The sequence below is a fragment of the Triturus cristatus genome, chromosome 1_1 (genome assembly GCF_964204655.1).
Source record: "Triturus cristatus chromosome 1_1, aTriCri1.1, whole genome shotgun sequence".
In the NCBI taxonomy this organism is placed as follows: Eukaryota; Metazoa; Chordata; class Amphibia; order Caudata; family Salamandridae; genus Triturus; species Triturus cristatus.
In genome coordinates, this window is record NC_140579.1 from 729,006,398 (window position 1) to 729,031,764 (window position 25,367).

Here is a 25,367-nt window from a genome sequence, read left to right on the forward strand (position 1 = left end):
TAGTGCAGTTGTGTTTGTGTAGTGTAGGGGTCACGCTGAGGGTAGTGTTTTAGGGTTTAGGGTAGTGCAGTGCTGTTTGGTTAGTGTAGGGGGTCGTGCTGGGGGTAGTGTTTTTAGGTTTAGGGTACTACAGTTTTGTTTAGGTAGTGAAGGGGCTCATGCTGGGGGTAGTGTTTTATGGTTTTGGGTAGTACAGTGGTGTTTGTGTAGTGTAGGGGGCCATGCTTGGGGTAGTGTTTTAGGGTTTAGAGTAGTGCAGTGGTGTTTGGGTAATGTAGGGGGTCGTGCTGGGGGTAGTGTTTTAGGGTTTAGGGTAGTGCAGTGGTGTTTGTGTAGTGTAGTGGGTCAAGCTGGGGGTAGTGTTTTAGGGTTTAGGGTAGTGCAGTGGTTTTTGTGTAGTGTCGGGGGTCATGTTGGGGGTAGATTTAGGGTTTAGGGTAATGCAGTTGTGTTTGTGTAGTGTATGGGGTCGGGCTGAAGGTAGTTTTTTAGAGATTAGGGCAGTGCAGTGCTGTTTGTGTAGTGTAGGGAGTCATGCTGGGGGTAGTGTTTTAGGGCTTAGGGCAGTGCAGTGGTGTTTGGGTAGTGTATGGGGTTGTGCTGGGTGTAGAGTTTTAGGATGTAGGGCTGTGCAGTGGTGTTTGTGTAGTGTAGGGGGTCGTGCCGAAGGTAGTGTTTTAGGGTTTAGCATAGTGCAGTGGTGTTTGTGTAGTGTATGGGGTCGTGCTGGGGGCAGTGTTTTAGGGTTTAGGATAGTGCAGTGGTGTTTGGGTAGTGTAGGGGGTCGTGTCGGGGGTATTGTTTTAGGGTTTAGGGCGGTGCAGTGGTGTTTGGGTATTGTAGGGGGTTTTGCCGGGGATAGTGTTTTAGCTTTTAGGGTAGTGCAGTGGGATTTGGGTAGTGTAGGGGCTTCCCCTGGGGGAAGCGTTTTAGGGTTTAGGGTAGTGCTGTGGTGTTTGTTTAATGTAGGGGTCATGCTGGGGGTAGTGTTTTAGGGTTTAGAGTAGTGCAGTACTGGTTGGTTAGTGAAGGGGGTCGTGCTAGGGGTAGTGTTTTTAGGTTTAGGGTAGTACAGTTTTGTTTAGGTAGTGAAGGGGGTTATGCTGGGGGTAGTGTTTTAGGGTAGTACAGTGGTGTTTGTGTCGTGCAGGGTGCCATGCTTGGGGTAGTGTTTTTGGGTTTAGTGTAATGCAGTTGTGTTTAGGTAGTGAAGGGGGTCGTCCAGGGGGTAGTGTTTTAGGGTTTAGGATAGTACAGTGGTGTTTGTGTGTAGTGAAGGGGATCGTGCTTGGGGTAGTGTTTTAAGGTGTATGGTAGTGCTGTGGTGTTTGGGTACTGTAGGTGGTCGTGCTGGGGGTAGTGTTTTAGGGTTTAGGGTAGTGCAGTGGTGTTTGGGGTGTGTAGGGGGTAGTGCCGGGGGTATTGTTTTAGGGTTTAGGGCAGTGCAGTGGTGTTTGGGTATTGTAGGGGGTTGTGCCGGGGGTAGTGTTTTAGCGTTTAGGGTAGTGCAGTGGGATGTGGGTAGTGTAGGGGCTTCCGCTGTGGGTAGTGCTTTAGAGTTTAGGGTAGTGCAGTTGTCTTTGTGTAGTGTAGGGGTCATGCTGGGGGTAGTTTTTTATGGTTTTGGGTAGTACAGTGGTGTTTGTGTAGTGTAGGGGGCCATGCTTGGGGTAGTGTTTTAGGGTTAAGAGTAGTGCAGTGGTGTTTGGGTGGTGTAGAGGGTCGTGCTGGGGGTAGTGTTTTAGGGTTTAGGGTAGTGCAGTGGTGTTTGTGTAGTGTAGTGGGTCAAGCAGGGGGTAGTGTTTTAGGGTTTAGGGTAGTGCAGTGGTTTTTGTGTAGTGTCGCGGGTCATGTTGGGGGTAGATTTAGGGTTTAGGGTAATGCAGTTGTGTTTGTGTAGTGTATGGGGTCGTGCTGAAGGTAGTTTTTTAGAGATTAGGGCAGTGCAGTGGTGTTTGTGTAGTGTGGGGGTCATGCTGGGGGTAGTGTTTTAGGGCTTAGGGCAGTGCAGTGGTGTTTGGGTAGTGTATGGGGTTGTGCTGGGTGTAGAGTTTTAGGATGTAGGGCAGTGCCGTGGTGTTTGAGTATTGTAGGGGGTCGAGCTGGGGGTAGTGTTTTGGGGTTTCGGGTAGTGCAGTGGTGTTTGGGTAGTGTAGGGGGCGTGCTAGGGGTAGTGTTTTTGGGTTAAGGGCAGTGCAGTGGTGTATGTGTTTTGTAGGGGGTCGTGCTGGGGGTAATGTTTTAGGGTTTAGCGTAGTGCAGTGGTGTTTGTGTAGTGTATGGGGTCGAGCTGGGGGTAGTGTTTTAGGGTTTAGGATAGTGCAGTGGTGTTTGGGTAGTGTAGGGGGTCATGCCGGGGGTATTGTTTTAGGTTTTAAGGCTGTGCAGTGGTGTTTGGGTATTCTAGGGGGTTGTGCCGGGGATAGTGTCTTAGCGTTTAGGGTAGTGCAGTGACATTTGGGTAGTGTAGGGGCTTCTGATGGAGGTAGTGTTTTAGGGTTTAGGGTAGTGCAGTGGTGTTTGTGTAGTGTAGGGGTCATGCTGGGGGTAGTGTTTTAGGGTTTAGAGTAGTGCAGTGGTGTTTGGGTAGTGTAGGGGGTCGTGCTGGGGATAGTGTTTTAGGGTTTAGGGTAGTGCAGTGGTGTTTTTGTAGTGTAGGGGTCACGCTGGGGGTAGTGTTTTAGTATTTATGGTAGTGCAGTGGCATGTGGGTAGTGTAGGGGTGGTGCTGGGGGTAGTGTTTTTTGGGTTTAGTGTAATGCAGTTGTGTTTAGGTAGTGAAGGGGGTCGTCCGGGGGTAGTGTTTTAGGGTTTAGGGTAGTACAGTGGTGTTTGTGTGCAGTGAAGGGGATCGTGCTTGGGGTAGTGTTTTAAGGTTTATGGTAGTGCTGTGGTGTTTGGGTACTGTAGGTGGTCATGCTGGGGGTAGTGTTTTAGGGTTTAGGGTAGTGCAGTGGTGTTTGGGGTGTGTAAGGGGTAGTTCTGGGGGTATTGTTTTGGGGTTTCTGGCAGTGCAGTGGTGTTTGGGTATTGTAGGGGGTTTTGCCGGGGGTAGTTTTTTAGCGTTTAGGGTAGTGCAGTGGGATTTGGGTAGTGTAGGGGCTTCCGCTGTGGGGAGTGCTTTTGGGTTTAGGGTAGTGCAGTTGTGTTTGTGTAGTGTAGGGGTCACGCTGAGGGTAGTGTTTTAGGGTTTAGGGTAGTGCAGTGCTGTTTGGTTAGTGTAGGGGGTCGTGCTGGGGGTAGTGTTTTTAGGTTTAGGGTACTACAGTTTTGTTTAGGTAGTGAAGGGGCTCATGCTGGGGGTAGTGTTTTATGGTTTTGGGTAGTACAGTGGTGTTTGTGTCGTGCAGGGTGCCATGCTTGGGGTAGTGTTTTTGGGTTTAGTGTAATGCAGTTGTGTTTAGGTAGTGAAGGGGGTCGTCCAGGGGGTAGTGTTTTAGGGTTTAGGATAGTACAGTGGTGTTTGTGTGTAGTGAAGGGGATCGTGCTTGGGGTAGTGTTTTAAGGTGTATGGTAGTGCTGTGGTGTTTGGGTACTGTAGGTGGTCGTGCTGGGGGTAGTGTTTTAGGGTTTAGGGTAGTGCAGTGGTGTTTGAGGTGTGTAGGGGGTAGTGCCGGGGGTATTGTTTTAGGGTTTAGGGCAGTGCAGTGGTGTTTGGGTATTGTAGGGGGTTGTGCCGGGGGTAGTGTTTTAGCATTTAGGGTAGTGCAGTGGGATGTGGGTAGTGTAGGGGCTTCCGCTGTGGGTAGTGCTTTAGAGTTTAGGGTAGTGCAGTTGTCTTTGTGTAGTGTAGGGGTCATGCTGGGGGTAGTTTTTTATGGTTTTGGGAAGTACAGTGGTGTTTGTGTAGTGTAGGGGGCCATGCTTGGGGTAGTGTTTTAGGGTTAAGAGTAGTGCAGTGGTGTTTGGGTGGTATAGGGGGTCGTGCTGGGGGTAGTGTTTTAGGGTTTAGGGTAGTGCAGTGGTGTTTGTGTAGTGTAGTGGGTCAAGCTAGGGGTAGTGTTTTAGGGTTTAGGGTAGTGCAGTGGTTTTTGTGTAGTGTCGGGGGTCATGTTGGGGGTAGATTTAGGGTTTAGGGTAATGCAGTTGTGTTTGTGTAGTGTATGGGGTCGTGCTGAAGGTAGTTTTTTAGAGATTAGGGCAGTGCAGTGGTGTTTGTGTAGTGTATGGGGTTGTGCTGGGTGTAGAGTTTTAGGATGTAGGGCAGTGCAGTGTTTGAGTATTGTAGGGGGTCGAGCTGGGGGTAGTGTTTTGGGGTTTCGGGTAGTGCAGTGGTGTTTGGGTAGTGTAGGGGGCGTGCTAGGGGTAGTGTTTTTGGGTTAAGGGCAGTGCAGTTGTGTATGTGTTGTGTAGGGGGTTGTGCTGGGGGTATTGTTTTAGGATTTAGGGTAGAGCAGTGGTGTTTGTGTAGTGTAAGGGGTCAAGCTTGGGGTAATGTTTTAGGGTTTAGCGTAGTGCAGTGGTGTTTGTGTAGTGTATGGGGTCGAGCTGGGGGTAGTGTTTTAGGGTTTAGGATAGTGCAGTGGTGTTTGGGTAGTGTAGGGGGTCATGCCGGGGGTATTGTTTTAGGTTTTAGGGCTGTGCAGTGGTGTTTGGGTATTCTAGGGGGTTGTGCCGGGGATAGTGTCTTAGCGTTTAGGGTAGTGCAGTGACATTTGGGTAGTGTAGGGGCTTCTGATGGAGGTAGTGTTTTAGGGTTTAGGGTAGTGCAGTGGTGTTTGTGTAATGTAGGGGTCATGCTGGGGGTAGTGTTTTAGGGTTTAGGGTAGTGCAGTGGTGTTTGGGTAGTGTAGGGGGTCATGCCGGGGGTAATGTTTTAGGTTTTAGGGCTGTGCAGTGGTGTTTGGGTATTCTAGGGGGTTGTGCCGGGGATAGTGTCTTAGCGTTTAGGGTAGTGCAGTGACATTTGGGTAGTGTAGGGGCTTCTGATGGAGGTAGTGTTTTAGGGTTTAGGGTAGTGCAGTGGTGTTTGTGTAATGTAGGGGTCATGCTGGGGATAGTGTTTTAGGGTTTAGGGTAGTGCAGTGGTGTTTTTGTAGTTTAGGGGTCATGCTGAGGGTAGTGTTTTAGTATTTATGGTAGTGCAGTGGCATTTCGGTAGTGTAGGGGGTCGTGCTGGGGGTAGTGTTTTTTGGGTTTAGTGTAATGCGGTTGTGTTTAGGTAGTGAAAGGGGTCGTCCAGGGGGTAGTGTTTAAGGGTTTAGGGTAGTACAGTGGTGTTTGAGTGTAGTGAAGGGGATCGTGCTTGGGGTAGTGTTTTAAGGTTTATGGTAGTGCTGTGGTGTTTGGGTACTGTAGGTGGTCGTGCTGGGGGTAGCGCATTAGGGTTTAGGGTAGTGCAGTGGTGTTTGTGTAGTGTAGGGGGTTTGTGCTGGTGGAAGTGATTTAGGGTTTAGGGCAGAGCAGTGGAGTTTGGGTAGTGTAGGGGGTTGTGCTGGGGGTAGTGTTTTAGGGCAGTTCAGAGGTGTTTGTGTAGTGTAGGGGGTCGTTTTGGGAGTAGTGTTTTAGAGTTTAGGGTAGTGCAGTGGTGTTTTTATAGTGCAGGGTGTCGTGTATTTGGGTTTAGGGTTGTGCAGTGTTGTTTTAGTAGTGTATGGGGTCTTGCTGGGGGTAGTGTTTTAGGGTTTAGAGTAGTGCAGTGGTGTTTGGGTAGAATGGGGGTCATGCTGGGGGTAGTGTTTCAGGGTTTAGGGTAGTCTAGTAGGGTAGTGTAGTGGTGTTTGTGTAGTGTAGGGGTCATGCTGGGTGTAGTGTTTTATGGTTTAGGGTAGTGCAGTTGTGTTTGTGTAGTGTAGGGGGTTGTGCTGGGGGTAGTGTTTTAGGGTTTAGGGTAGTGCAGTGGTGTTTGTGCAGTGTAGGGGTCGTACTAGGGGTAGTGTTTTAGGGATTAGGATAGTGCAGAGGTGTTTGGGTAGTGTAGGGGGTTGTGCTGGGGGTAATCTTTTTAGGGTTTAGGATAGTGCAGTGGTGTTTGGCTAGTGTAGGGGTACTGCTGGGGTAGTGTTTTAGCGTTAAGGATAGTGCAGTGTTATTTGTGTATTATAGAGAGTCATGTTTTAGGGTTTAGGGTAGTTCAGTGGTGTTTGGGTAGTGCAGGGGGTTATGCTGGTGGAAGTGTTTTAGGGTATAGGGTAGAGCATTGGTGTTTGGGTAGTGCAGGGGGTTATGCTGGCCGTAGTGTTTTAGGGTTTAGGGTAGTGCATTGGTGTTTGGGTAGTGTAGGGGCTATGCTGGGGGTAGTGTTTTAGGGTTTAGGGTAGTGCAGTATGGTAGTGCAGTGGTGTTTCTGAAGTGTAGGGGGTCATGCTGGGGGCAGTGTTTTAAGGTTTAGGGTAGTGCAGTTGTGTTTGGGTAGTGTAGGGAGTACTGCTGGGGGTAGTGTTTTAGGGATAGGATAGTGCAGTGGTGTTTGGATAGTGTAGGGGGTCGTGCTGTGGGTGGGGTTTTAGGGTTTAGGGCAGTGCAGTGGTGTTTGTGTATTGTAGGGGTAGTGCTGGGGGTAGATTTAGGGTTTAGGGTAGCACAGTGGTGTTTGTGTAGTGTAAGGGGTCAAGCTGGGGGTAGTGTTTTAGGGTTTAGGGTAGTGCAGTGGTGTTTGTGTAGTGTAGGGGGTCGTGTTTTAGGGTTTAGGATAGTGCAGTGGTGTTTGGGTCGTGTAGGGGGCCGTGTTTTAGGGTTTAGGGTGGAGTTGGGGTAGTTTAGGGGGTCGTGCGGGGGTAGTGATTGTGGGTTAAGAGTAATGCCGTTGTGTTTGTGTGGTGTAGGGGTTCCTGCTGGGGGTACTGTTTTAGGGTTTAGTGTAGTGAAGTGGTGTTTGTGTAGTGTATGGGTCATACTAGGGGTAGTGTTTTAGGGATTAGGATAGTGCAGTGGTGTTTGGGTGGTGGAGGGGTTTGTGCTGGGGGTAGGGTTTTAGGGTTTTAGGTAGTGCAGTGGTGTTTTGGTAGTGTAGGGAGTCGTGTTAGGAGTAATGTTTTAGGTTTTGGGGTAGTGCAGTGGTGTTTGTGTAGTGTAGGGGGTTGTGCTGGGGTAGTGTTTTAGGGTTTAAGTGTAGTGCAGCGTTGTTTGGGTGGTGCAGAGGGTAGTGCTGGTGGAAGTGTTTTAGGATTAAGGGAAGAGCAGTGGTGCTTGGGTAGTGTAGGGGCTCATGTTGGGGGTTGTGTTTTAGGGTTTAGGGCAATGCAGAGGTGTATGTGTAGTGTAGGGGAGCATGCTGGGAGTAGAGTTTTAGGGTTTAGGGTAGCGCAGTGCTGTTTGTGTAGTGTAGGGGGTCGTGCTTTAGGGTTTAGTGTAGTGCAGTGGAGTTTTGGTAGTGTAGGGGGTCTTGCGGGGGGTAGTGATTGTGGGTTTAGGGTAGTGCAGTTGTGTTTGTGTGGTGTAGGGGTTCATGCTGTGGGTAGTATTTTAGGGTTTAGTGTAGTGCAGTGGTGTTTGTGTAGTGTGGGGGTTCGTGCTAGGGTAGTGTTTTAGGGTTTAGGGTAGGGCAGTGGTGTTGGTAGTGTAGGGGGTCGTGCTGGGGTAGTGTTTTAGGGTTTAGGGTAGTGCAGGGGTGTTTGTGTAGCGTAGGGGGACTTGCTGGGGGTAGTGTTTTAGGGTTTAGGGTAGTGCAGTGGTGTTTGTGTAGTGTAGGGGGTCAAGCTGGGGGTAGTGTTTTAGGGTTTAGGGTAGTGCAGTGGTGTTTGTGTAGTGTCGGGGGTCATGTTGGGGATAGATGTAGGGTTTAGGCTAATGCAGTGGTGTTTCTGTAGTGTAGGGGGTCGTGCTGAAGGTAGTTTTTTAGGGATTAGGACAGTGCAGGGGTGTTTGTGCAATGTATTGGGTCATGCTGGGGATAGTGTTTTAGGATTTAGGGCAGTGCAGTGGTGTTTGGGTAGTGTAGGGGTCGTGCTGGGGGTAATGTTTTAGGGTTTAGGGTAGCGCAGTTGTGTTTGTGTAGTGTAAGGGTTCATTCTGGGGGTAGTGTTTTAGGGTTTAGGGTAGCGCAGTGGTGTTTGTGTAGTGTAGGGGTTCGTGTTAGAGTAGTGTTTTAGGGTTTAGGGTAGTGCAGTGGTGTTTTTGTAGTGTATGGGGTTATGCTGGGGGTAGTGTTTTAGGGTTTAGGGTAGTGCAGTGGTGTTTGGGTAATGTAGGGGGTCGTGCTGGGGGTAGTGTTTTAGGGTTTAGGGTAGTGCAGTGGTGTTTGTGTAGTGTAGTGGGTCAAGCTGGGGGTAGTGTTTTAGGGTTTAGGGTAGTGCAGTGGTTTTTGTGTAGTGTCGGGGTCATGTTGGGGGTAGATTTAGGGTTTAGGGTAATGCAGTTGTGTTTGTGTAGTGTATGGGGTCGGGCTGAAGGTAGTTTTTTAGAGATTAGGGCAGTGCAGTGCTGTTTGTGTAGTGTAGGGGGTCATGCTGGGGGTAGTGTTTTAGGGCTTAGGGCAGTGCAGTGGTGTTTGGGTAGTGTATGGGGTTGTGCTGGGTGTAGAGTTTTAGGATGTAGGGCTGTGCAGTAGTGTTTGGGTAGTGTAGGGGGTCGTGCTCTGGGTAGTGTTTTAGGGTTTAGGGCAGTGCAGTGGTGTTTGTGTAGTGTAGGGGGTCGTGCCGAAGGTAGTGTTTTAGGGTTTAGCGTAGTGCAGTGGTGTTTGTGTAGTGTATGGGGTCGTGCTGGGGGCAGTGTTTTAGGGTTTAGGATAGTGCAGTGGTGTTTGGGTAGTTTAGGGGGTCGTGCCGGGGGTATTGTTTTAGGGTTTAGGGCGGTGCAGTGGTGTTTGGGTATTGTAGGGGGTTGTGCCAGGGATAGTGTTTTAGCTTTTAGGGTAGTGCAGTGGGATTTGGGTAGTGTAGGGGCTTCCCCTGGGGGAAGCGTTTTAGGGTTTAGGGTAGTGCTGTGGTGTTTGTGTAGTGTAGGGGTCATGCTGGGGGTAGTGTTTTAGGGTTTAGAGTAGTGCAGTGCTGTTTGGTTAGTGAAGGGGGTCGTGCTAGGGGTAGTGTTTTTAGGTTTAGGGTAGTACAGTTTTGTTTAGGTAGTGAAGGGGGTCATGCTGGGGGTAGTGTTTTAGGGTTTAGGATAGTACAGTGGTGTTTGTGTGTAGTGAAGGGGATCGTGCTTGGGGTAGTGTTTTAAGGTGTATGGTAGTGCTGTGGTGTTTGGGTACTGTATGTGGTCGTGCTGGGGGTAGTGTTTTAGGGTTTAGGGTAGTGCAGTGGTGTTTGGGGTGTGTAGGGGGTAGTGCCGGGGGTATTGTTTTAGGGTTTAGGGCAGTGCAGTGGTGTTTGGGTATTGTAGGGGGTTGTGCCGGGGGTAGTGTTTTAGCGTTTAGGGTAGTGCAGTGGGATTTGGGTAGTGTAGGGGCTTCCGCTGTGGGTAGTGCTTTAGAGTTTAGGGTAGTGCAGTTGTCTTTGTGTAGTGTAGGGGTCATGCTGGGGTAGTTTTTTATGGTTTTGGGTAGTACAGTGGTGTTTGTGTAGTGTAGGGGGACATGCTTGGGGTAGTGTTTTAGGGTTAAGAGTAGTGCAGTGGTGTTTGGGTGGTGTAGGGGGTCGTGCTGGGGGTAGTGTTTTAGGGTTTAGGGCAGTGCAGTGGTGTTTGTGTAGTGTAGTGGGTCAAGCTGGGGGTAGTGTTTTAGGGTTTAGGGTAGTGCAGTAGTTTTTGTGTAGTGTCGGGGGTCATGTTGGGGGTAGATTTAGGGTTTAGGGTAATGCAGTTGTGTTTGTGTAGTGTATGGGGTCGTGCTGAAGGTAGTTTTTTAGAGATTAGGGCAGTGCAGTGGTGTTTGTGTAGTGTGGGGGTCATGCTGGGGGTAGTGTTTTAGGGCTTAGGGCAGTGCAGTGGTGTTTGGGTAGTGTATGGGGTTGTGCTGGGTGTAGAGTTTTAGGATGTAGGGCAGTGCCGTGGTGTTTGAGTATTGTAGGGGGCGAGCTGGGGGTAGTGTTTTGGGGTTTCGGGTAGTGCAGTGGTGTTTGGGTAGTGTAGGGGGCGTGCTAGGGGTAGTGTTTTTGGGTTAAGGGCAGTGCAGTGGTGTATGTGTTGTGTAGGGGGTCGTGCTGGGGGTATTTTTTTAGGATTTAGGGTAGTGCAGTGGTGTTTGTGTAGTGTAAGGGGTCAAGCTTGGGGTAATGTTTTAGGGTTTAGCGTAGTGCAGTGGTGTTTGTGTAGTGTATGGGGTCGAGCTGGGGGTAGTGTTTTAGGGTTTAGGATAGTGCAGTGGTGTTTGGGTAGTGTAGGGGGTCATGCCGGGGGTATTGTTTTAGGTTTTAGGGCAGTGCAGTGGTGTTTGGGTATTCTAGGGGGTTGTGCCGGGGATAGTGTCTTAGCGTTTAGGGTAGTGCAGTGGGATTTGGGTAGTGTAGGGGCTTCTGATGGGGGTAGTGTTTTAGGGTTTAGGGTAGTGCAGTGGTGTTTGTGTAGTGTAGGGGTCATGCTGGGGGTAGTGTTTTAGGGTTTAGAGTAGTGCAGTGGTGTTTGGGTAGTGTAGGGGGTCGTGCTGGGGATAGTGTTTTAGGGTTTAGGGTAGTGCAGTGGTGTTTTTTTAGTGTAGGGGTCATGCTGAGGGTAGTGTTTTAGTATTTATGGTAGTGCAGTGGCATTTCGGTAGTGTAGGGGGTCATGCTGGGGGTAGTGTTTTTTGGGTTTAGTGTAATGCGGTTGTGTTTAGGTAGTGAAGGGGGTCGTCCAGGGGGTAGTGTTTAAGGGTTTAGGGTAGTACAGTGGTGTTTGAGTGTAGTGAAGGGGATCGTGCTTGGGGTAGTGTTTTAAGGTTTATGGTAGTGCTGTGGTGTTTGGGTACTGTAGGTGGTCGTGCTGGGTTTAGGGTAGTGCAGTGGTGTTTGTGTAGTGTAGGGGGTTTGTGCTGGTGGAAGTGATTTAGGGTTTAGGGCAGAGCAGTGGAATTTGGGTAGTGTAGGGGGTTGTGCTGGGGGTAGTGTTTTAGGGCAGTTCAGAGGTGTTTGTGTAGTGAAGGGGGTCGTTCTGGGAGTAGTGTTTTGCAGTTTAGGGTAGTGCAGTGGTGTTTCTATAGTGCAGGGTGTCATGTTTTAGGGTTGTGCAGTGTTGTTTTAGTAGTGTAGGGGGTCTTGCTGGGGGTAGTGTTTTAGGGTTTAAGGTAGTGCAGTGGTGTTTGGGTAGAATAGGGGGTCATGCTGGGGGTAGTGTTTCAGGGTTTAGGGTAGTCTAGTAGGGTAGTGTAGTGGTGTTTGTGTAGTGTAGGGGGTCATGCTGGGTGTAGTGTTTTATGGTTTAGGGTAGTGCAGTTGTGTTTGTGTAGTGTAGGGGGTTGTGCTGGGGTAGTGTTTTACGGTTTAGGGTAGTGCAGTGGTGTTTGTGCAGTGTAGGGGTCGTACTAGGGGTAGTGTTTTAGGGATTAGGATAGTGCAGAGGTGTTTGGGTAGTGTAGGGGGTTGTGCTGGGGGTAATCTTTTTAGGGTTTAGGATAGTGCAGTGGTGTTTGGCTAGTGTAGGGGTACTGCTAGGGTAGTGTTTTAGTGTTAAGGATAGTGCAGTGTTATTTGTGTATTATAGGGAGTCATGTTTTAGGGTTTAGGGTAGTTCAGTGGTGTTTGGGTAGTGCAGGGGGTTATGCTGGTGGAAGTGTTTTAGGGTATAGGGTAGAGCATTGGTGTTTGGGTAGTGCAGGGGGTTATGCTGGCCGTAGTGTTTTAGGGTTTAGGGTAGTGCATTGGTGTTTGGGTAGTGTAGGGGCTATGCTGGGGGTAGTGTTTTAGGGTTTAGGGTAGTGCAGTAGGGTAGTGCAGTGGTGTTTGTGAAGTGTAGGGGGTCATGCTGGGGGCAGTGTTTTAAGGTTTAGGGTAGTGCAGTTGTGTTTGGGTAGTGTAGGGAGTACTGCTGGGGGTAGTGTTTTAGGGATAGGATAGTGCAGTGGTGTTTGGATAGTGTAGGGGGTCGTGCTGTGGGTGGGGTTTTAGGGTTAAGGATGGAGTTGGGGTAGTGTAGGGGGTCGTGCGGGGGTAGTGATTGTGGGTTTAGAGTAATGCAGTTGTGTTTGTGTAGTGTAGGGGTTCCTGCTGGGGGTAGTGTTTTAGGGTTTAGTGTAGTGAAGTGGTGTTTGTGTAGTGTAGGGGTCATACTAGGGGTAGTGTTTTAGGGATTAGGATAGTGCAGTGGTGTTTGGGTAGTGGAGGGGTTCGTGCTGGGGGTAGGGTTTTAGGGTTTTAGGTAGTGCAGTGGTGTTTTGGTAGTGTAGGGAGTCGTGTTAGGAGTAATGTTTTAGGTTTTGGGGTAGTGCAGTGGTGTTTGTGTAGTGTAGGGGGTCGTGCTGGGGTAGTGTTTTAGGGTTTAAGTGTAGTGCAGCGTTGTTTGGGTGGTGCAGAGGGTAGTGCTGGTGGAAGTGTTTTAGGATTTAGGGAAGAGCAGTGGTGCTTGGGTAGTGTAGGGGCTCATGTTGGGGGTTGTGTTTTAGGGTTTAGGGCACTGCAGAGGTGTATGTGTAGTGTAGGGGAGCATGCTGGGAGTAGAGTTTTAGGGTTTAGGGTAGCGCAGTGCTGTTTGTGTAGTGTAGGGGGTCGTGTTTTAGGGTTTAGTGTAGTGCAGTGGAGTTTTGGTAGTGTAGGAGGTCTTGCGGGGGGTAGTGATTGTGGGTTTAGGGTAGTGCAGTTGTGTTTGTGTAGTGTAGGGGTTCATGCTGTGGGTAGTATTTTAGGGTTTAGTGTAGTGCAGTGGTGTTTGTGTAGTGTGGGGGTTCGTGCTAGGGTAGTGTTTTAGGGTTTAGGGTAGGGCAGTGGTGTTGGTAGTGTAGGGGGTCGTGCTGGGGGTAGTGTTTTAGGGTTTAGGGTAGTGCAGGGGTGTTTGTGTAGTGTAGGGGGACTTGCTGGGGGTAGTGTTTTAGGGTTTAGGGTAGTGCAGTGGTGTTTGTGTAGTGTCGGGGGTCATGTTGTGGATAGATGTAGGGTTTAGGCTAATGCAGTGGTGTTTCTGTAGTGTAGGGGGTCGTGCTGAAGGTAGTTTTTTAGGGATTAGGGCAGTGCAGCGGTGTGTGTGTAATGTATTGGGTCATGCTGGGGGTAGTGTTTTAGGGTTTAGGGTAGTGCAGTGGTGATTGGGTAGTGTAGGGGGTCGTGCTGGGGATAGTGTTTTAGGATTTAGGGCAGTGCAGTGGTGTTTGGGTAGTGTAGGGGTCGTGCTGGGGGTAATGTTTTAGGGTTTAGGGTAGCGCAGTTGTGTTTGTGTAGTGTTGGGGTTCATGCTGGGGGTAGTGTTTTAGGGTTTAGGGTAGCGCAGTGGTGTTTGTGTAGTGTAGGGGTTCGTGCTAGAGTAGTGTTTTAGGGTTTAGGGTAGTGCAGTGGTGTTTTTGTAGTGTATGGGGTTGTGCTGGGGGTAGTGTTTTAGGGTTTAGGGTAGTGCAGTGGTGTTTGTGTAGTGTCGGGGGTCATGTTGGGTGTAGAGTTAGGGATTAGGGTAATGCAGTGGTGTTTGTGTAGTGTAGGGGGTCGTGCTGAAGGTAGTTTTTTAGAGATTAGGGCAGTGCAGTGGTGTTTGTGTAGTGTAGGGGGTCATGCTGGGGATAGTGTCATAGGGTTTAGGGCAGTGCAGTGGTGATTGGATAGTGTAGGGGGTCGTGCTAGGGGTAGTGTTTTTGGGTATAGGGTAGTGCAGTGGTATTTGTGTAGTGTAGGGGGTCTTGCTGGTGGTTGTGTTTTAGGGTTTAGGGTAGTGCAGTGGTGTTTGTGTAGTGTAGGGGGTAGTGCTGGGGTAGTGTTTTAGGGTTTAAGTGTAGTGCAGCGTTGTTTGGGTGGTGCAGAGGGTAGTGCTGTTGGAAGTGTTTTAGGATTTAGGGAAGAGCAGTGGTGCTTGGGTAGTGTAGGGGCTCATGTTGGGGGTTGTGTTTTAGGGTTTAGGGCACTGCAGAGGTGTATGTGTAGTGTAGGGGAGCATGCTGGGAGTAGAGTTTTAGGGTTTAGGGTAGCGCAGTGCTGTTTGTGTAGTGTAGGGGGTCATGTTTTAGGGTTTAGTGTAGTGCAGTGGAGTTTTGGTAGTGTAGGAGGTCTTGCGGGGGGTAGTGATTGTGGGTTTAGGGTAGTGCAGTTGTGTTTGTGTAGTGTAGGGGTTCATGCTGTGGGTAGTATTTTAGGGTTTAGTGTAGTGCAGTGGTGTTTGTGTAGTGTGGGGGTTCGTGCTAGGGTAGTGTTTTAGGGTTTAGGGTAGGGCAGTGGTGTTGGTAGTGTAGGGGGTCGTGCTGGGGGTAGTGTTTTAGGGTTTAGGGTAGTGCAGGGGTGTTTGTGTAGTGTAGGGGGACTTGCTGGGGGTAGTGTTTTAGGGTTTAGGGTAGTGCAGTGGTGTTTGTGTAGTGTAGGGGGTCAAGCTGGGGGTAGTGTTTTAGGGTTTAGGGTAGTGCAGTGGTGTTTGTGTAGTGTCGGGGGTCATCTTGTGGATAGATGTAGGGTTTAGGCTAATGCAGTGGTGTTTCTGTAGTGTAGGGGGTCGTGCTGAAGGTAGTTTTTTAGGGATTAGGGCAGTGCAGGGGTATGTGTGTAATGTATTGGGTCATGCTGGGGGTAGTGTTTTAGGGTTTAGGGTAGTGCAGTGGAGATTGGGTAGTGTAGGGGGTCGTGCTGGGGATAGTGTTTTAGGATTTAGGGCAGTGCAGTGGTGTTTGGGTAGTGTAGGGGGTCGTGCTGGGGGTAATGTTTTAGGGTTTAGGGTAGCGCAGTTGTGTTTGTGTAGTGTTGGGGTTCATGCTGGGGGTAGTGTTTTAGGGTTTAGGGTAGCGCAGTAGTGTTTGTGTAGTGTAGGGGTTCGTACTAGAGTAGTGTTTTAAGGTTTAGGGTAGTGCAGTGGTGTTTTTGTAGTGTATGGGGTTGTGCTGGAGGTAGTGTTTTAGGGTTTAGGGTAGTGCAGTGGTGTTTGTGTAGTGTCGGGGGTCATGTTGGGTGTAGAGTTAGAGATTAGGGTAATGCAGTGGTGTTTGTGTAGTGTAGGGGGTCGTGCTGAAGGTAGTTTTTTAGAGATTAGGGCAGTGCAGTGGTGTTTGTGTAGTGTAGGGGGTCATGCTGGGGATAGTGTTATAGGGTTTAGGGCAGTGCAGTGGTGATTGGATAGTGTAGGGGGTCGTGCTGTGGGTAGTGTTTTTGGATTTAGGGCAGTGCAGCGGTGTTTGGGGAGTGAAGGGGGTCTTGCTGGGGTAGTGTTTTAGGGTTTAGGGTAGTGCAGTGGTGTTTGTGTAGTGTAGGGGGTCATGCCGGAGGTAGTGTTTTAGGGTTTAGGAGAGTGCAGTGGTGTTTGGGTATCGTAGGGGGTCGATCTGGGGGTAGTGTTTTGGGATTTAGGGTAGTGCAGTGGTGTTTGGGTAGTGTCGGGGGCCATGCAAGAGGTAGTGTTTTAGGGTTTAGGGCAGTGCAGTAGTGTTTTAGTAGTATAGGGGTTTGTGCTGGGGGTAGTGTTTTAGGGTTTAGGGCAATGCAGTGGTGTTTGTGTTGTCTAGGTGGTCGCGCTGGGGGTAGTGTTTTAGGGTTTAGGGTAGTGCAGTGGTATTTGTGTAGTATAGGGGGTCAAGCAGGGGGTAATGTTTTAGGGTTTAGCGTAGTGCAGTGGTGTTTGTGTAGTGTATGGGGTTGTGTTGGGGGTAGTGTTTTAGGGTTTAGGGTAGTGCAGTGGTGTGTAGGGGTGTGTAGAGGGTAGTGCCGGGGGTATTGTTTTAGGGTTTAGGGAAGTGCAGTGGTGTTTGGGTATTATAGGGGGTTGTGCCGGGGGTAGTGTGTTAGCGTTTAGGGTAGTGCAGTGGGATTTGGGTAGTGTAGGGGCTTTAGCTGTGGGTAGTGCTTCAGGTTTAGGGTAGTGCAGTGGTGTTTGTGTAGTGTAGGGGTCACGCTGAGGGTAGTGTTTGAAGGTTTAGGGTAGTGCAGTGCTGTTTGGTTAGTGTAGGGGGTCGTGCTGGGGGTAGTGTTTTTAGGTTTAGGGTACTACAGTTGTGTTTAGGTAGTGAAGGGGCTCATGCTGGGGGTAGTGTTTTATGGTTTTGGATAGTACAGTGGTGTTTCTGTAGTGTAGGGGGCCATGCTTGGGGTAGAGTTTTAGGGTTTAGAGTAGTGCAGTGGTGTTTGGGTAGTGTAGGGGGTCATGCTGGGGATAGTGTTTTAGGGTTTAGGGTAGTGCAGTGGTGTTTTTGTAGTGTAGGGGTCGTGCTACGGGTAATGTTTTAGGTTTTGGGTAGTGCAGTGGTGTTTGGGTAGTGTAGGGGGTCGTGCTAGGGGTAATGTTTTAGGTTTTGGGGTAGTGCAGTGGTGTTTGTGTAGTGTAGGGGGTTGTGCTGGGGAAGTGTTTTAGGGTTTAGGGTAGTGCAGCGTTGTTTGGGTAGTGTAGGGGGTAGTGCTGGTGGAAGTGTTTTAGGGCAGTGCAGTGGTGTTTGTGTAGTGTAGGGGGTCGTGCTGGGGGTAGTGTTTTAGGGTTCAGGGTAGTGCAGTGGTGTTTGTGTAGTGTAGTGGGTCAAGCTGGGGGTAGTGTTTTAGGGTTTAGGGTAGTGCAGTGGTTTTTGTGAAGTGTCGGGGGTCATGTTGGGGGTAGATTTAGGGTTTAGGGTAATGATGCAGTTGTGTTTGTGTAGTGTATGGGGTCATGCTGAAGGTAGTTCTTTAGATATTAGGGCAGTGCAGTGGTGTTTGTGTAGTGTAGGGGGTCATGCTGGGGGTAGTGTTTTAGGGTTTAGGGCAGTGCAGTGGTGTTTGGGTAGTGTATGGGATTGTGCTGGGGTAGTGTTTTAGGATTTAGGGCTGTGCAGTGGTGTTTGGGTAGTTTAGGGGGTCGTGCTGGGGGTAGTGTTTTAGGGTTTAGGGAAGTGCAGTGGTGTTTGTGTAGTGTAGGGGGTTGTGCCGAAGGTAGTGTCTTAGGGTTTAGGGCAGTGCCATAGTGTTTGAGTATTGTAGGGGGTCGAGCTGGGGGTAGTGTTTTTGGGTTTCGGGTAGTGCAGTGGTGTTTGGGTAGTGTAGGGGGCCGTGCTAGGGATAGTGTTTTAGAGTTTAGGGTAGTGCATTGGTGTTTTAGTAGTGTAGGGGGTCGTGCTGGGGGTAGTGTTTTAGGGTTTAGGGCAGTGCAATGGTGTATGTGTTGTGTAGGGGGTCGTGCTGGGGGTATTGTTTTAGGGTTTAGGGTAGTACAGTGGTGTTTGTGTAGTGTAAGGGGTCAAGCTTCGGGTAATATTTTAGGGTTTAGCGTAGTGCAGTGGTGTTTGTGTAGCATATGGGGTCGTGCTGGGGGTAGTGTTTTAGGGTTTAGGATAGTGCAGTGGTGTTTGGGTAGTGTAGGGGTCGTACCGGGGGTATTGTTTTAGGGATTAGGGCAGTGCAGTGGTGTTTGGGTATTGTAGGGGGTTGTGCCGGGAATAGTGTTTTAGCGTTTAGGGTAGTGCAGTGGGATTTGGGTAGTGTAGGGGCTTCCGCTGGGGGTAGCGTTTTAGGGTTTAGGGTAGTGCAGTGGTGTTTGTGTAGTGTAGGGGTCATGCTGGGGGTAGTGTTTTAGGGTTTAGAGTAGTGCAGTGCTGTTTGGTTTGTGAAGGGGGTCGTGCTAGGGGTAGTGTTTTTAGGTTTAGGGTAGTACAGTTTTGTTTAGGTAGTGAAGGGGGTCATGCTGGGGGTAGTGTTTTAGGGTTTAGGGTAGTACAGTGGTGTTTGTGTAGTGCAGGGGGCCATGCTTGGGGTAGTGTTTTAGGGTTTAGAGTAGTGCAGTGGTGTTTGGGTAGTGTAGGGAGTCGTGCTGGGGATAGTGTTTTAGGGTTTAGGGTAGTGCAGTGGTGTTTTTGTAGTGTACGGGTCACGCTGGGGGTAGTGTTTTAGTATTTATGGTAGTGCAGTGGCATTTGGGTAGTGTAGGGGTGGTGCTGGGGGTAGTGTTTTTTGGGTTTAGTGTAATGCAGTTGTGTTTAGGTAGTGAAGGGGTCGTGCTGGGGGTAATGTTTTTAGGTTTAGGGTACTACAGTTTTGTTTAGGTAGTGAAGGGGCTCATGCTGGGAGTAGTATTTTATGGTTTTGGGTAGTACAGTGTTGTTTTTCTATAATGTAGGGGGCCATGCTTGGGGTAGTGTTTTAGGGTTTAGAGTAGTGCAGTGGTGTTTGGGTAGTGTGGGGGGTTGTGCTGGGGATAGTGTTTTAGGGTTTAAGGTCGTGCAGTGGTGTTTTTGTAGTGTAAGGGGTCGTGCTACGGGTAATGTTTTAGGTTTTGGGTAGTGTAGTGGTGTTTGGGTAGTGTAGGGGGTTCTGCTGGGGAAGTGTTTTAGGGTTAGGGTAGTGCAGCATTGTTTGGGTAGTGTAGGGGGTAGTGCTGGTGGAAGTGTTTTAGGGCAGTGCAGTGGTGTTTGTGTAGTGTAGGGGGTCGTGCTGGGGGTAGTGTTTTAGGGTTTAGGGTAGTGCAGTGGTGTTTGTGTAGTGTAGTGGGTCAAGCTGGGGGTAGTGTTTTAGGGTTTAGGGTAGTGCAGTCTTTTTTGTGTAGTGTCGGGGTCATGTTTTGGGTAGATTTAGGGTTTAGGGTAATGCAGTTGTGTCTGTGGAGTGTATGGGGTCATGCTGAAGGTTGTTTTTTAGAGATTAGGGCAGTGCAGTGGTGTTTGTGTAGTGTAGGGGGTCATGCTGGGGTAGTGTTTTAGGGTTTAGGGCAGTGCAGTGGTGTTTGGGTTGTGTATGGGGTTGTGCTGGGGGTAGAGTTTTAGGATTTAGGGCTGTGCAGTGGTGTTTGGGTAGTGTAGGGGGTCGTGCTGGGGGTAGTGTTTTAGGGTTTAGGGCAGTGCAGTGTTGTTTGTGTAGTGTAGGGGTCGTGCCGAAGGTAGTATTTTAGGGTTTAGGGCTGTGCCGTGGTGTTTGAGCAGTGTAGGGGGCCGTGCTAGGGGTAGTGTTTTAGGATTTAGGGTAGTGCAGTGGTGTTTTAGTAGTGTAGGGGGTCAAGCTGGGGGTAATGTTTTAGGGTTTAGCGTAGTGCAGTGGTGTTTGTGTAGTGTATGGGGTCGTGTTGGGGGTAGTGTTTTAGGGTTTAGGGTAGTGCAGTGGTGTTTGGGGTGTGTAGGGGGTAGTGCCGGGGGTATTGTTTTAGGGTTTAGGGAAGTGCAGTGGTGTTTGGGTATTGTATGGGGTTGTGCCAGGGGAAGTGTTTTAGCGTTTAGGGTAGTGCAGTGGGATTTGAGTAGTGTAGGGGCTTTCGCTGTGGGTAGTGCCTCAGGGTTTAGGGTAGTGCAGTGGTGTTTGTGTAGTGTAGGGGTCACGCTGAGGGTAGTGTTTTAAGTTTTAGGGTAGTGCAGTGCTGTTTGGTTAGTGTAGGGGGTCGTGCTGGGGGTGTATATTTTTAGGTTTAGGGTACTATAGTTGTGTTTAGGTAGTGAAGGTGCTCATGCTGGGGGTAGTGTTTTATGGTTTTGGGTAGTACAGTGGTGTTTGTGGAGTGTACGGGGCCATGCTTGGGGTAGTGTCTGAGGGTAGTGTTTTAGGGTTTAGGGTAGTGCAGTGCTGTTTGGTTAGTGTAGGGGGTCGTGCTGGGGGTAGTTTTTTTAGGTTTAGGGTACTACAGTTTTGTTTAGGTAGTGAAGAGGCTCATGCTGGGGGTAGTGTTTTATGGTTTTGGGTAGTACAGTGGTGTTTGTGTAGTGTAGGGGGTCGTGCTGGGGGTAGTGTTTTAGGGTTTAGGGCAGTGCAGTGTTGTTTGTGTAGTGTAGGGGTGGTGCCGAAGGTAGTATTTTAGGGTTTAGGGCTGTGCCGTGGTGTTTGAGCAGTGTAGGGGGCCGTGCTAGGGGTAGTGTTTTAGGGTTTAGGGTAGTGCAGTGGTGTTTTAGTAGTGTAGGGGGTCGTGCTGGGGGTAGTGTTTTAGGGTTTAGGGCAGTGCAGTGGTGTATGTGTTGTGTAGGGGGTCGTGCTGGGGGTATTGTTTTAGGATTTAGGGTAGAGCAGTGGTGTTTGTGTAGTGTAAGGGGTCAAGCTTTGGGTAATGTTTTAGGGTATAGCGTAGTACAGTGGTGTTTGTTTTGTGTAGGGGTCGCGCTGGGGGTAGTGTTTTACGGTTTAGGGTAGTGCAGTGGTATTTGTGTAGTGTAGGGGGTCAAGCTGGGGGTAATGTTTTAGGGTTTAGCGTAGTGCAGTGGTGTTTGTGTAGTGTATGGGGTCCTGTTGGGGGTAGTGTTTTAGGGTTTAGGGTAGTGCAGTGGTGTTTGGGGTGTGTAGGGGGTAGTGCCGGGGGTATTGTTTTAGGGTTTAGGGAAGTGCAGTGGTGTTTGGGTATTGTATGGGGTTGTGCCAGGGGTAGTGTTTTAGCGTTTAGGGTAGTGCAGTGGGATTTGAGTAGTGTAGGGGCTTTCGCTGTGGGTAGTGCTTCAGGGTTTAGGGTAGTGCAGTGGTGTTTGTGTAGTGTAGGGGTCACGCTGAGGGTAGTGTTTTAAGTTTTAGGGTAGTGCAGTGCTGTTTGGTTAGTGTAGGGGGTCGTGCTGGGGGTGTATATTTTTAGGTTTAGGGTACTACAGTTGTGTTTAGGTAGTGAAGGGGCTCATGCTGGGGGTAGTGTTTTATGGTTTTGGGTAGTACAGTGGTGTTTGTGTAGTGTAGGGGGCCATGCTTGGGGTAGTGTTTTAGGGTTTAGAGTAGTGCAGTGGTGTTTGGGTAGTGTAGGGGGTCGTGCTGGGTATAGTGTTTTAGGGTTTAGGGTAGTGCAGTGGTGTTTTTGTAGTGTAGGGGGTCGTGCTACGGGTAATGTTTTAGGTTTTGGGTAGTGCAGTGGTGTTTGGGTAGTGTAGGGGGGTCGTGCTAGGGGTAATGTTTTAGGTTTTGGGGTAGTGCAGTGGTGTTTGTGTAGTGTAGGGGGTTGTGCTGGGGAAGTGTTTTAGGGTTTAGGGTAGTACAGCGTTGTTTGGGTAGTGTAGGGCGTAGTGCTGGTGGAAGTGTTTTAGGGCAGTGCAGTGGTGTTTGTGTAGTGTAGGGGGTCGTGCTGGGGGTAGTGTTTTAGGATTCAGGGTCACGCTGAGGGTAGTGTTTTAGGGTTTAGGGTAGTGCAGTGCTGTTTGGTTAGTGTAGGGGGTCGTGCTGGGGGTAGTTTTTTTAGGTTTAGGGTACTACAGTTTTGTTTAGGTAGTGAAGAGGCTCATGCTGGGGGTAGTGTTTTATGGTTTTGGGTAGTACAGTGGTGTTTGTGTAGTGTAGGGGGTCGTGCTGGGGGTAGTGTTTTAGGGTTTAGGGCAGTGCAGTGTTGTTTGTGTAGTGTAGGGGTGGTGCCGAAGGTAGTATTTTAGGGTTTAGGGCTGTGCCGTGGTGTTTGAGCAGTGTAGGGGGCCGTGCTAGGGGTAGTGTTTTAGGGTTTAGGGTAGTGCAGTGGTGTTTTAGTAGTGTAGGGGGTCGTGCTGGGGGTAGTGTTTTAGGGTTTAGGGCAGTGCAGTGGTGTATGTGTTGTGTAGGGGGTCGTGCTGGGGGTATTGTTTTAGGATTTAGGGTAGAGCAGTGGTGTTTGTGTAGTGTAAGGGGTCAAGCTTTGGGTAATGTTTTAGGGTATAGCGTAGTACAGTGGTGTTTGTTTTGTGTAGGGGTTGCGCTGGGGGTAGTGTTTTACGGTTTAGGGTAGTGCAGTGGTATTTGTGTAGTGTAGGGGGTCAAGCTGGGGGTAATGTTTTAGGGTTTAGCGTAGTGCAGTGGTGTTTGTGTAGTGTATGGGGTCCTGTTGGGGGTAGTGTTTTAGGGTTTAGGGTAGTGCAGTGGTGTTTGGGGTGTGTAGGGGGTAGTGCCGGGGGTATTGTTTTAGGGTTTAGGGAAGTGCAGTGGTGTTTGGGTATTGTATGGGGTTGTGCCAGGGGTAGTGTTTTAGCGTTTAGGGTAGTGCAGTGGGATTTGAGTAGTGTAGGGGCTTTCGCTGTGGGTAGTGCTTCAGGGTTTAGGGTAGTGCAGTGGTGTTTGTGTAGTGTAGGGGTCACGCTGAGGGTAGTGTTTTAAGTTTTAGGGTAGTGCAGTGCTGTTTGGTTAGTGTAGGGGGTCGTGCTGGGGGTGTATATTTTTAGGTTTAGGGTACTACAGTTGTGTTTAGGTAGTGAAGGGGCTCATGCTGGGGGTAGTGTTTTATGGTTTTGGGTAGTACAGTGGTGTTTGTGTAGTGTAGGGGGCCATGCTTGGGGTAGTGTTTTAGGGTTTAGAGTAGTGCAGTGGTGTTTGGGTAGTGTAGGGGGTCGTGCTGGGTATAGTGTTTTAGGGTTTAGGGTAGTGCAGTGGTGTTTTTGTAGTGTAGGGGGTCGTGCTACGGGTAATGTTTTAGGTTTTGGGTAGTGCAGTGGTGTTTGGGTAGTGTAGGGGGTCGTGCTAGGGGTAATGTTTTAGGTTTTGGGGTAGTGCAGTGGTGTTTGTGTAGTGTAGGGGGTTGTGCTGGGGAAGTGTTTTAGGGTTTAGGGTAGTACAGCGTTGTTTGGGTAGTGTAGGGCGTAGTGCTGGTGGAAGTGTTTTAGGGCAGTGCAGTGGTGTTTGTGTAGTGTAGGGGGTCGTGCTGGGGGTAGTGTTTTCGGATTCAGGGTAGTGCAGTGGTGTTTGTGTAGTGTAGTGGGTCAAGCTGGGGGTAGTGTTTTAGGGTTTAGGGTAGTGCAGCGGTTTTAGTGTAGTGTCGGGGGTCATGTTGGGGGTAGGTTTAGGGTTTAGGGTAATGCAGTTGTGTTTGTGTAGTGTATGAGGTCATGCTGAAGGTAGTTCTTTAGAGATTAGGGCAGTGCTGTGTTGTTTGTGTAGTGTAGGGGGTCATGCTGCGGGTAGTTTTTTAGGGTTTAGGGCAGTGCAGTGGTGTTTGGGTAGTGTATGGGGTTGTGCTGGGGGTTGTGTTTTAGGGTTTAGGGCAGTGCAGTGGTGTTTGTGTAGTGTAGGGGGTTGTGCCCAAGGTAGTGTTTTAGGGTTTAGGGAAGTGCCGTGGTGTTTGAGTATTGTAGGGGGTCGAGCTGGGGGTAGTGTTTTGGGGTTTCGGGTAGTGCAGTGGTGTTTTAGTAGTGTAGGGGGTCATGCTGGGGGTAGTGTTTTAGGGTTTAGGGCAGTGCAGTGGTGTATGTGTTGTGTAGGGGGTCGTGCTGGGAGTATTGTTTTAGGGTTTCGGGTAGTGCAGTGGTGTTTGGGTAGTGTAGGGGGTCGTGCCGGGGGTATTGTTTTAGGGTTTAGGGCAGTGCAGTGGTGTTTGGGTATTGTAGGGGGTTGTGCCGGGGATAGTGTTTTAGCGTTTAGGGTAGTGCAGTGGGATTTGGGTAGTGTAGGGGCTTCTGCTGGGGGTAGCGTTTTAGGGTTTAGGGTAGTGCAGTGGTGTTTGTGTAGTGTAGGGGTCATGCTGGGGGTAGTGTTTTAGGGTTTAGAGTAGTGCAATGCTATTCGGTTAGTGAAGGGGGTCATGTTAGGGGTAGTGTTTTTAGGTTTAGGGGAGTACAGTTTTGTTTAGGGAGTGAATGGGGTCATGCGGGTGGTAGTGTTTTAGGGTTTAGGGTAGTACAGTGGTGTTTGTGTAGTGCAGGGGGCCATGCTTGGGGCAGTGTTTTAGGGTTTAGAGTAGTGCAGTGGTGTTTGGGTAGTGTAGGGGGTCGTGCTGGGGATAGTGTTTTAGGGTTTAGGGTAGTGCAGTGGTATTTTTGTAGTGTAGGGGTCACGCTGGATGTCGTGTTTTAGTATTTATGGTAGTGCAGTGGCATTTGGGTAGTGTAGGGGTGGTGCTGGGGGTAGTGTCTTTTGGGTTTAGTGTAATGCAGTTGTGTTTAGGTAGTGAAGGGGGTCGTCCAGGAGGTAGTGTTTTAGGGTTTAGGGTAGTACAGTGGTGTTTGTGTGTAGTGAAAGGGATCGTGCTTGGAGTAGTGTTTTAAGGTGTATGGTAGTGCTGTGGTGTTTGGGTACTGTAGGTGGTCGTGCTGGGGGTAGTGTTTTAGGGTTTAGGGTAGTGCAGTGGTGTTTGGGGTGTGTAGGGGGTAGTGCCGGGGGTATTGTTTTGGGGTTTAGGGCAGTGCAGTGGTGTGTGGGTATTGTACGGGGTTGTGCCGGGGGTAGTTTTTTAGCGTTTAGGGTAGTGCAGTGGGATTTGGGTAGTGTAGGGGCTTCCGCTGTGGGTAGTGCTTTAGGGTTTAGGGTAGTGCAGTTGTGTTTGTGTAGTGTAGGGGTCACGCTGAGGGTAGTGTTTTAGGGTTTAGGGTTTAGTGCAGTGCTGTTTGGTTAGTGTAGGGGGTCGAGCTGCGGGTAGTGTTTTTAGGCTTAGGGTACTACAGTTTTGTTTAGGTAGTGAAGGGGGTCATGCTGGGGGTAGTGTTTTATGGTTTTTGGTAGTACAGTGGTGTTTGTGTAGTGTAGGGGGCCATGCTTGGGGTAGTGTTTTAGGGTTTAGAGTAGTGCAGTGGTGTTTGGGTAGTGTAGGGGGTCGTGCTGGGGGTAGTGTTTTAGGGTTTAGGGTAGTGCAGTGGTGTTTGTGTAGTGTAGTGGGTCAAGCTGGGGGTAGTGTTTTAGGGTTTAGGGTAGTGCAGTGGTTTTTGTGTAGTGTCGGGGTCATGTTGGGGGAAGATTTAGGGTTTAGGGTAATGCAGTTGTGTTTGTGTAGTGTATGGGGTCGTGCTGAAGGTAGTTTTTTAGAGATTAGGGCAGTGCAGTTGTGTTTGTGTAGTGTAGGGGGTTGTACTGGATATAGAGTTTTAGAATGTAGGGCTGTGCATTGGTGTTTGGGTAGTGTAGGGGGTCATGCTGGGGGTAGTGTTTTAGGGTTTAGGGCAGTGCAGTGGTGTTTGGGTAGTGTATGGGATTGTGCTGGGGTAGGGTTTTAGGGTTTAGGGCAGTGCGGTAGTGTTTGAGTATTGTAGGGGGTCGAGCTGGGGGTAGTGTTTTGGGGTTTCGGGTAGTGCAGTGGTGTTTGGGTAATGTAGGGGGCCGTGCTAGGGATAGTGTTTTAGATTTAGGGTAGTACATTGGTGTTTTAGTAGTGTAGGGGGTCGTGCTGGGGGTAGTGTTTTAGGGTTTAGGGCAGTGCAGTGGTGTATGTGTTGTGTAGGGGGTCATGCTGGGGGTATTGTTTTAGGGTTTAGGGTAGTGCAGTGGTGTTTGTGTAGTGTAAGGGGTCAAGCTTGGGGTAATATTTTAGGGTTTAGCGTAGTGCAGTGGTGTTTGTGTAGTGCATGGGGTTGTGCTAGGGGTAGTGTTTTAGGGTTTAGGATAGTGCAGAGGTGTTTGTGTAGTGTATGGGGTCGTGCTAGGGGTAGTGTTTTAGGGTTTAGGATAGTGCAGAGGTGTTTGGGTAGTGTATGGGGTCGTGCTAGGGGTAGTGTTTTAGGGTTTAGGATAGTGCAGAGGTGTTTGGGTAGTGTAGGGGGTCGTGCCGGGGGTATTGTTTTAGGGCTTAGGGCAGTGCAGTGGTGTTTGGGGTATTGTATGGGGTTGTGCCGGGAATAGCGTTTTAGGGTTTAGGGTAGTGCAGTGGTGTTTGTGTAGTGTAGGGGTCATGCTGGG